The sequence below is a fragment of the Aegilops tauschii genome, chromosome 4, assembly GCF_002575655.3.
Source record: "Aegilops tauschii subsp. strangulata cultivar AL8/78 chromosome 4, Aet v6.0, whole genome shotgun sequence".
Classification (NCBI taxonomy): domain Eukaryota; kingdom Viridiplantae; phylum Streptophyta; class Magnoliopsida; order Poales; family Poaceae; genus Aegilops; species Aegilops tauschii.
In genome coordinates this window covers 426,302,497-426,311,205 of record NC_053038.3, presented here as the reverse complement: position 1 = coordinate 426,311,205, position 8,709 = coordinate 426,302,497, and the positions used below count along the sequence as shown (strand labels likewise).

Sequence of the window (8,709 nt, the reverse complement as noted above, 5' to 3'; positions counted from 1 at the left end):
TTGGAAGTGTTTCCAAGGTTGATGTGATCAAGCATCGCATGCTCCCTCTACCATCCAGATTGGGGTTAAACCTGAATAATTATTATTTGGCGTTTGCGTTGAGCATAGACATGATTGGATTATGTTTATCGCAATACGGTTATTCATTAAAGGAGAATAATGGTTACTCTGTCTATTTGAATAATACCTTCAATGGTCTTGAACCTAAAATGGATGGTTTATTGAATCTCGATCGTAGTGATACACATGTTCATGCCAAAAGATATAAGATAGTAATGATAGTACCACATACTTGTGGCACTGCCACTTGAGTCATATTGGTATAAAACGCATGAAGAAGCTCCATGTTGATGGATCTTTGGACTCACTCGTTTTTGAAAAGATTGAGACATGTGAACCATGTCTATTAGTATATATGCATGAAGAAAGTCCATACAGATGGATCATTTGGACTCACTTGATTTTGAATCACTTGAGACATGCAAATCATACCACATGGGCAAGATGACTGAAAGGCCTCGTTTTCAGTAAGATGGAACAAGAGAGCAACTTGTTGGAAGAAATACATTTGATGTGTGCAATCCAATGAGTGCTGACGCACGCAGTGGATATCGTTATGTTCTTACTTCACAGATGATTTGAGTAGATGCTGAGAATATTTACTTGATGAAACACAAGTCTGAATTATTGAAAGGTTCAAGTAATTTCAGAGTGAAGTTGAAGATCGTCGTGACAAGAGGATAAAATGTCTGTGATATGATCATAGAGATGAATATCTGAGTTACGAGTTTGGCACACAATTAAGAAATTGTGGAAATTGTTTCACGACTAATACCGCCTGGAACACCATATTGTGATGGTGTGTCCGAACATCATAACTACACCCTATTGGATATGGTGCATACCATGATGTCTCTTATCGAATTACAACTATCGTTTATGGGTTAGGCATTAGAGACAACCGCATTCACTTTAAATAGGGCACCGCGCAATTCCGTTGAGACGACACCGTATAAACTATGGTTTAGAGAAACCTAAGCTGTCGTTTCTTAAAAGTTTGGGGCTGCGACGCTTATGTGAAAAGGTTTCAAGCTGATAAGCTCGAACCCAAAGCGGATAAATGCATCTTCATAGAATACCCAAAACAGTTGGGTATACCTCCTATTTCAGATCTGGAAGCAAAAGTGATTGTTTCTAGAAACGGGTCCTTTCTCGAGGAAAAGTTTCTCTCGAAAGAATTGAGTGGGAGGATGGTGGAGACTTGATGAGGTCATTGAACCGTCACTTCAACTAATGTGTAGCAGGCACAGGAAGTTGTTCCTGTGGCACCTACACCAATTGAAGTGGAAGCTTATGATAGTGATCATGAAACTTCAGATCAAGTCACTACCAAACCTCATAGGACGACAAGGATGCGTACTACTTCAGAGTGGTACGTAATCCTGTCTTGGAAGTCATGTTGCTAGACAACAATGAACCTACGAGCTATGGAGAAGCGATGGTGGGCCCGAATTCCGACGAATGGCTTGAGGCCATAAAATCCGAGAGGATCCATGTATGAAAACAAAGTATAGACTTTGAAAGAACTACTTGATGGTCGTAAGGCTGTTGGGTACAGATGGATTTTAAAGGGAAGACAGACAATGATGGTAAGTGTCACCATTAAGAAAGCTCGACTTGTCGTTAAGATGTTTTCCGGCAAGTTCAAGGAGTTGACTGCGATGAGACTTTCTCACTCGTAGCGATGCTAAGAGTCTGTTAGAATTATATTAGCAGTTAGTGCATTATTTATGAAATCTTGCAGATAGGATGTCAAAACATTGTTTCCTCGACGATTTTCTTGAGGAAAGGTTGTATGTGATACAACCAGAAGGTTTTGTCAATCCTGAAAGATGCTAACAAGTATGCAAAGCTCCAGCAATCCTTCTAAGGATTGGAGTAAGCATCTCGGAGTTGGAATGAACGCTTTGATGAGATGATCAAAGATTTTGGGTTTATACAAGGTTCATGAGAAACTTGTATTTCCAAAGAAGTGAGTGGGAGCACTATAGAATTTTTGATGAGTATATGTTGTTAACATATTGTTGATCAGAAATGATGTAGAATTTCTGGAAAGCATCCAGGGTTATTTGAAAAGTGTTTTTCAATGGAAAACCTAGATTAAGCTACTTGAACATTGAGCATCAAGATCTATAAGGATAGATCAAAATGCTTAATAGTACTTTCAAATGAATGCATACTGTGACAGGATTTTGAAGGAGTTCAAAATAGATCAGCAAAGAAGGAGTTCTTGGCTGTGTTACAAGGTGTGAGTATTGAGTGAGACTCAAGACCTGACCACGGCAGAAGAGAGAGCAAGGATGAAGGTCGTCCCCTATGCTTTAGACATAGGCTCTACAGTATGCTATGTTGTGTACCGCACCTGAAGTGTGCCTTGCCATGAATTAGTCAAGGGGTACAAGAGTGATCCAGGAATGGATCACATGACAGCGGTCGAACTTATCCTTAGTATCTAGTGGACTAAGGAATTTTCTCGATTATGGAGGTGGTAAAAGAGCTCGTCGTAAAGGGTTACGTCGATGCAAACTTTGACACTAATCCGGATGACTCTGAGTAGTAAACCGGATTTGTATAGTAGAGCAGTTATTTAGAATAGCTCCAAGTAGCGCGTGGTAGCTACATCTACAAGATGACATAGAGATTTGTAAAGCACACACGGATCTGAATGTTGCAGACCCGTTGACTAAAACCTCTCTCGTAAGCATAACATGATCAAACCCTAGAACTCATTGAGTGTTAATCACATGGTGATGTGGACTAGATTATTGACTCTAGTAAACTCTTGGGTATTAGTCACATGGCGATGTGAACTTTGAGTGTTAATCACATGGTGATGTGAACTAGATTATTGACTCTAGTAAACTCTTGGGTATTAGTCACATGGCGATGTGAACTTTGAGTGTTAATCACATGGTGATGTGAACTAGATTATTGACTCTAGTGCAAGTGGGAGACTGTTGGGAATATGCCCTAGAGGCAATAATAAAATGGTTATTATTGTATTTCCTTGTTCATGATAATTGTCTGTTGTTCATGCTATAGTTGTATTAACTGGAAACCGTAATACATGTGTGAATACATAGACCACAACATGTCCCTAGTAAGCCTCTAGTTGACTAGCTCGTTGATCAATAGATGGTTATGGTTTCCTAACCATGGACATTGGATGTCATTGATAACGGGATCACATCATTAGAAGAATGATGTGATGGACAAGACCCAATCCTAAGCATAGCACAAGATCGTGTAGTTCGTTTGCTAGAGCTTTTCTAATGTCAAGTATCATTTCCTTAGACCATGAGATTGTGCAACTCCAGGATACCGTAGGAATGCTTTGGGTGTACCAAACGTCACAACGTAACTGGGTGGCTATAAAGGTGCACTACAGGTATCTCCGAAAGTGTCTGTTGGGTTGGCACGAATCGAGACTGGGATTTGTCACTCCGTATGACGGAGAGGTATCTCTGGGCCCACTCGGTAATGCATCATCATAATGAGCTCAATGTGACTAAGGAGTTAGCCACGGGATCATGCGTTACGGTACGAGTAAAGTGACTTGCCGGTAACGAGGTTGAACAAGGTATTGGGATACCGACGATCGAATCTCGGGCAAGTAACGTACCGATTGACAAAGGGAATTGTATACGGGATTGATTGAATCCTCGACATCGTGGTTCATCCGATGAGATCATCGTGGAACATGTGGGAGCCAACATGGGTATCCAGATCCCGCTGTTGGTTATTGACCGGAGAGTCGTCTCGGTCATGTCTGCATGTCTCCCGAACCCGTAGGGTCTACACACTTAAGGTTCGGTGACGCTAGAGTTGTAGAGATATTAGTATGCGGTTAACCAAAAGTTGTTTGGAGTCCCGGATGAGATCCCGGACGTCACGAGGAGTTCCGGAATGGTCCGGAGGTAAAGATTTATATATGGGAAGTCCTATTTTGGCCACCGAAAAATGTTCGGGATTTTTAGGTATTGTACCGGGAAGGTTCTAGAAGGTTCCGAAGTGGGGCCCACCTGCATGGGGGACCCACATGAACGTGGGTAGTGGGGGCAAGGCCCCACACCCCTGGTTAAGGCGCACCAAGATCCCACCTTAGAAGGAATAAGATCATATCCCGAAGGGATAAGATCAAGATCCCTAAAAAAGGGGGATAACAATCGATGGGGAGGGAAATGATGGGATTTCTTTCCCCCACCTTTGCCAACGCCCCAATGGACTTGGAGGGCAAGAAACCAGCCCCCTCCACCCCTATATATAGTGGGGAGGTGCATGGGAGCAGCACCCAAGCCCTGGCGTCTCCCTCCCTCCCGTGACACCTCTTCCTCCCCGCTTGCGCTTGGCGAAGCCCTGCCAGGATCCCGCTACTTCCACCACCACGCCGTCGTGCTGCTGGATCTCCATCAACTTCTCCTCCCCCCTTGCTGGATCAAGAAGGAGGAGACGTCCCCGCTCCGTACGTGTGTTGAACGCGGAGGTGCCGTCCGTTCGGCGCTAGGATCATCGGTGATTTGGATCACGACGAGTACGACTCCATCAACCCCGTTCTCTTGAACGCTTCCGCGTGCGATCTACAAGGGTATGTAGATGCACTCCCCTCTCTCTCGTTGCTAGATGACTCCATAGATTGATCTTGGTGATACATAGAAAATTTTAAATTTCTGCTACGTTCCCCAACAGGCTGGAGTACAACACATGCTCGTTGTATCGCCTAACCATATCATTTCCGAAGCAACGGAGTCGTAGCAAATGCGGCCGGGTGCGCCGCGCGCCTAGATCGGGTGAGTAGGTGAACGGTGCAACAACTATTGATTTGATCCCGTCCCTATTTCACCGCCCGGGACTTGTCGCTTGGCCCACCCTGCACGGCACGCGCAACACGCGCGTGCGGTCACTGCCAGCCATGCCATGCACGCTGCATGATCGCTCGATCTTTTCTCCGCGGGCTATTTGTACGCCCAACCCCGACCTGCATCCGCAACACACAGACAAAGCCTCCTCGCTCCAATCTTGTCTGCATCGAGAGCGCGAGATCCAGAGTTCCAAACCAAACCAGCCTAGCCAGCAGCAGAGCTAGACGAACCGGAGCGGCATGGCGGGCGGCGACGAGGGCTCCTTGGTGCCGCGGGAGGTGCCGGGCAGCTACAGCATGCCGTTCGTCTCGGCCATCCGCGACCGCCTCGACTTCTACTACTTCCAGGGCCGGGCCCCTTCATGGTGCGCGACCCCCGCGTGGTCGCCGTGCTCTTCGACGTCGACAAGGTCGAGAAGAAGAACCTCTTCACCGGCACCTACATGCCCTCCACCTCCCTCACCGGCGGCTTCCGCGTCTGCTCCTACCTCGACCCCTCCGAACCCACCCACACCAAGGTCAAGCAGCTGCTCTTCTCCCTCCTCGCCTCCCGCAAGGACGCCTTCATCCCGGCCTTCCGCTCCCACTTCTCCTCGCTCCTCACCACCGTCGAGTCGCAGCTCGTTCTCAGCAAGAAGTCCAACTTCAACACGCTCAACGACGCCACCTCCTTCGAGTTCATCGGCGACTCCTACTTCGGCGTGCTCCCCTCCGCGTCGGACCTAGGTACCACCGGCCCGACCAAGGCTGCCAAGTGGCTCATATTCCAGCTCCACCCGCTCGTTACGCTCGGCCTCCCCATGATCCTCGAGGAGCCGCTCCTCCACACGGTGCACCTCCCGCCCATCCTCGTCAGCGGCAACTACAAGGCGTTGTACAAGTACTTCTACGCCGCCGCGACCAAGGCGCTCGACACCGCCGAGGGCCTCGGGCTGAAGCGGGACGAGGCATGCCACAACCTGCTATTCGCCACCGTCTTCAACAGCTACGGCGGCCTCAAGGTGCTTCTCCCCGGGATCCTCGCGCGCATCGCGGGGGCCGGAGAGAAGTTCCACCAGAAGCTCGTCGCGGAGATACGCGCCGCCGTAGCTGACGCCGGCGGCAAGGTGACGATAGAGGCGCTGGAGAAGATGGAGCTGACCAAGTCGGCGGTGTGGGAGGCGCTGCGGCTGGACCCGCCCGTCAAGTTCCAGTACGGCCGCGCCAAGGCGGACATGAACATCGAGAGCCACGACGCGGTGTTCGCCATGAAGAAGGGGGAGATGCTGTTCGGGTACCAGTCGTGCGCCACCAGGGACCCCCGCGTCTTCGGCTCCACAGCGAGGGAGTTCGTCGACGACCGGTTCGTCGGGGAGGAGGGAAGGAAGCTGCTGCAGTACGTGTACTGGTCCAACGGGTGGGAGACCGAGAGCCCCAGCGTGGACAACAAGCAGTGCCCCGGCAAGAACCTGGTCGTGCTCGTCGGCAGGCTCCTTGTGGTGGAGCTGTTCCTCCGGTACGACACCTTCACCGCCGACGTCGGGGTCGACCTGCTCGGCACCAAGGTTGAGTTCACCGGCGTCACCAAGGCCACGTCCGGTCCTGAGACCGCTGTTTAAAAATTACAACCTGCACCGGTCATCGGTGACAAACGGATTAACGCACTAGTAGAAAACAGGGCTTTGGTCACAGCGTGGACCAGGTTCGTGACTGAACCGGGACTAATGTGAGCATTGGTCCCGGTTCGTGCGGCTAAGGCATTAGTCCCGGTTCACCTGGGCCCTTTAGTCCCGGTTGGTGCCACGAACCGGGACTAAAGGGTTCAAAGCCCACTAGGACTAAAGGGTTCAAAGCCCATTAGGACTAATGGGCTTTGAGGCATTAGTACCGGTTCATGCCACGAACCGGTACTAAAGGTCCCATTTTCAAACTCTACCCCCCCCCCCCCCCCCCCCCCGTGGACCGCCTTTTCAGTTTTAGAAAAAACAAAAGAAAATGATGGAAATGTCAAAAAAATAAGTTTCCCATGTGATATGTGGTCTAGTTGTTGGGAAAATTTACAAATACGAATTTCGACTTTATTTGCAAAATCTCTCTGGAATTTGTAAAATGGGCATAACTTTTGCATACGAACTCGGATTAAAAAGTTTTTTATATGAAAAATCATCTACTCGAAAAGTTACATCCGAATTTAACTGAGGAAACCCCGTTAAACATTTTCAAAATCCTCAAAAACCTAACAGAAAAAAAGTTACGGGGCTTTTAAGATCTAGAGGCAAAAAAATTCAAAAAAATTCAAACTTACTAGCGGCGCACCGTTTGCTAGGTGCGGCACTAGTAACAGAAAAAAAATTGGTTTCGAATTTTTTTTGGGAAAAAATATGGTGAAATCTGGTCAAACTGTGGTCAAACAATGGTCAAACTAATTATTCTAGAATATTAGTGTTACTAAATAATTATTTCAGTTTTTTTGAATTTTGGTCAAATCTGGTCAAACTGTGGTCAAACAATGGTCAAACTAATTATTCAAGAAATATTAGTGTTACTAAATAATTATTGTTTTTTAAAACAATAGTTTCAAACTCAAACAGTGAAATGTGTCACTTCATGCTCAAGCTAAATTCCTGAGGGTTAATAGGATTGACATCTTACTATTGTCAGGAAAACAACAAGTGCAGACTTGGAAACGAGGGAGAATAGAACCCGAAAGTTAAGCGTGCTCAGGCTGGAGTAGTGAGAGGGTGGGTGACCGTCCGGGAAGTTAGATGATTTGAAATGATGAGGGATGATTAGAGATTAGAGGATAAATAAAGCAGTGATGAGGGGTGATGATTAGAGATTAGAGATTAAAATAATTCAGAAATTTGAAAATCAAAAAAAATCAAAAAAATTATAAAAAATTATAAAATTTCCTTTAGTCCCGGTTGGTGTTACCAACCGAGAATAAAGGTGGAGCTCCACGTGGCCGCGGCCTTTAGTCCCGGTTCTTAAAGGGGGAGGCATTAGTAACGACCATTTAGTCCCGGTTCAAAAATCGAGACTAAAGGCCCTTACCAACCGGGCCAAAAGCCTTTTTTTACTAACGGCAGCAGCTCTCTCATAGCAGCCATCGATCGTCCCCGTCAGCACGTAGTAGTACGGGTCAGTCATGCATGCATCTTGTTCGGTTGCTTCGCTGCGTGGTGCCCTTGTGTATGTGTATGTGTATGTGTGTTTACTTTTCGCAATCTTGCCCAGTGTAATAAGCCGTACTTTTCCTGTAATAAGATTCTCACTCTTGGCGTACGGTAAAAGGGACGATTTTGCGGTGAGTCAACGTGAGAGACCTCTCTTTTGTACACATACGAACGCGGGCTTGCATTCACAGCCACTCACCGTAGAAACCTAGAGTAGCATGGCCGATGAGAAAGAACCAGCGCCAAGGTTCCTTGCATTTAGGCAAGATTTGACTCACTCCGCGCAGATCACCGGGGCTGCTAGTGCTATGGAGAGGAAGAGGAGGGGAACTTGTTGCATGCATCCTCCAATCAGCGGGATGTCTTTTGTTTATGATAGAATGTTGCATGTTGGTGTAGCTTTTCTGATGTGCATGTCAGAAAAGGAAACGTAAAAGTGATGCCTGAGGTCATGGGATCTGCGTTGTGATGCCACGTACGTATAACGTATCTACTCGCGGCGTTATTAGGCGTTTTTCTCAAAAGAAAAAAATTGCCATCATTTGATCACGATCGAACTCGAACGGCCGTGCGCGCGTTCGCTGGGACCTCCCAACGGTTAGCATTACATTAGTCTTCTTTAGGAACTTTTGATCC

The 8,709-nt window shown here is 47.2% G+C and overlaps 1 pseudogene; it reads left to right on the top strand.

Annotated features, from left to right (window-relative positions):
• The first annotated feature begins 5,061 nt into the window (after positions 1–5,061).
• On the top strand, positions 5,062–6,548 carry LOC109731634 (allene oxide synthase 2-like; annotated as a pseudogene).
• Positions 6,549–8,709: the final 2,161 nt, after the last annotated feature.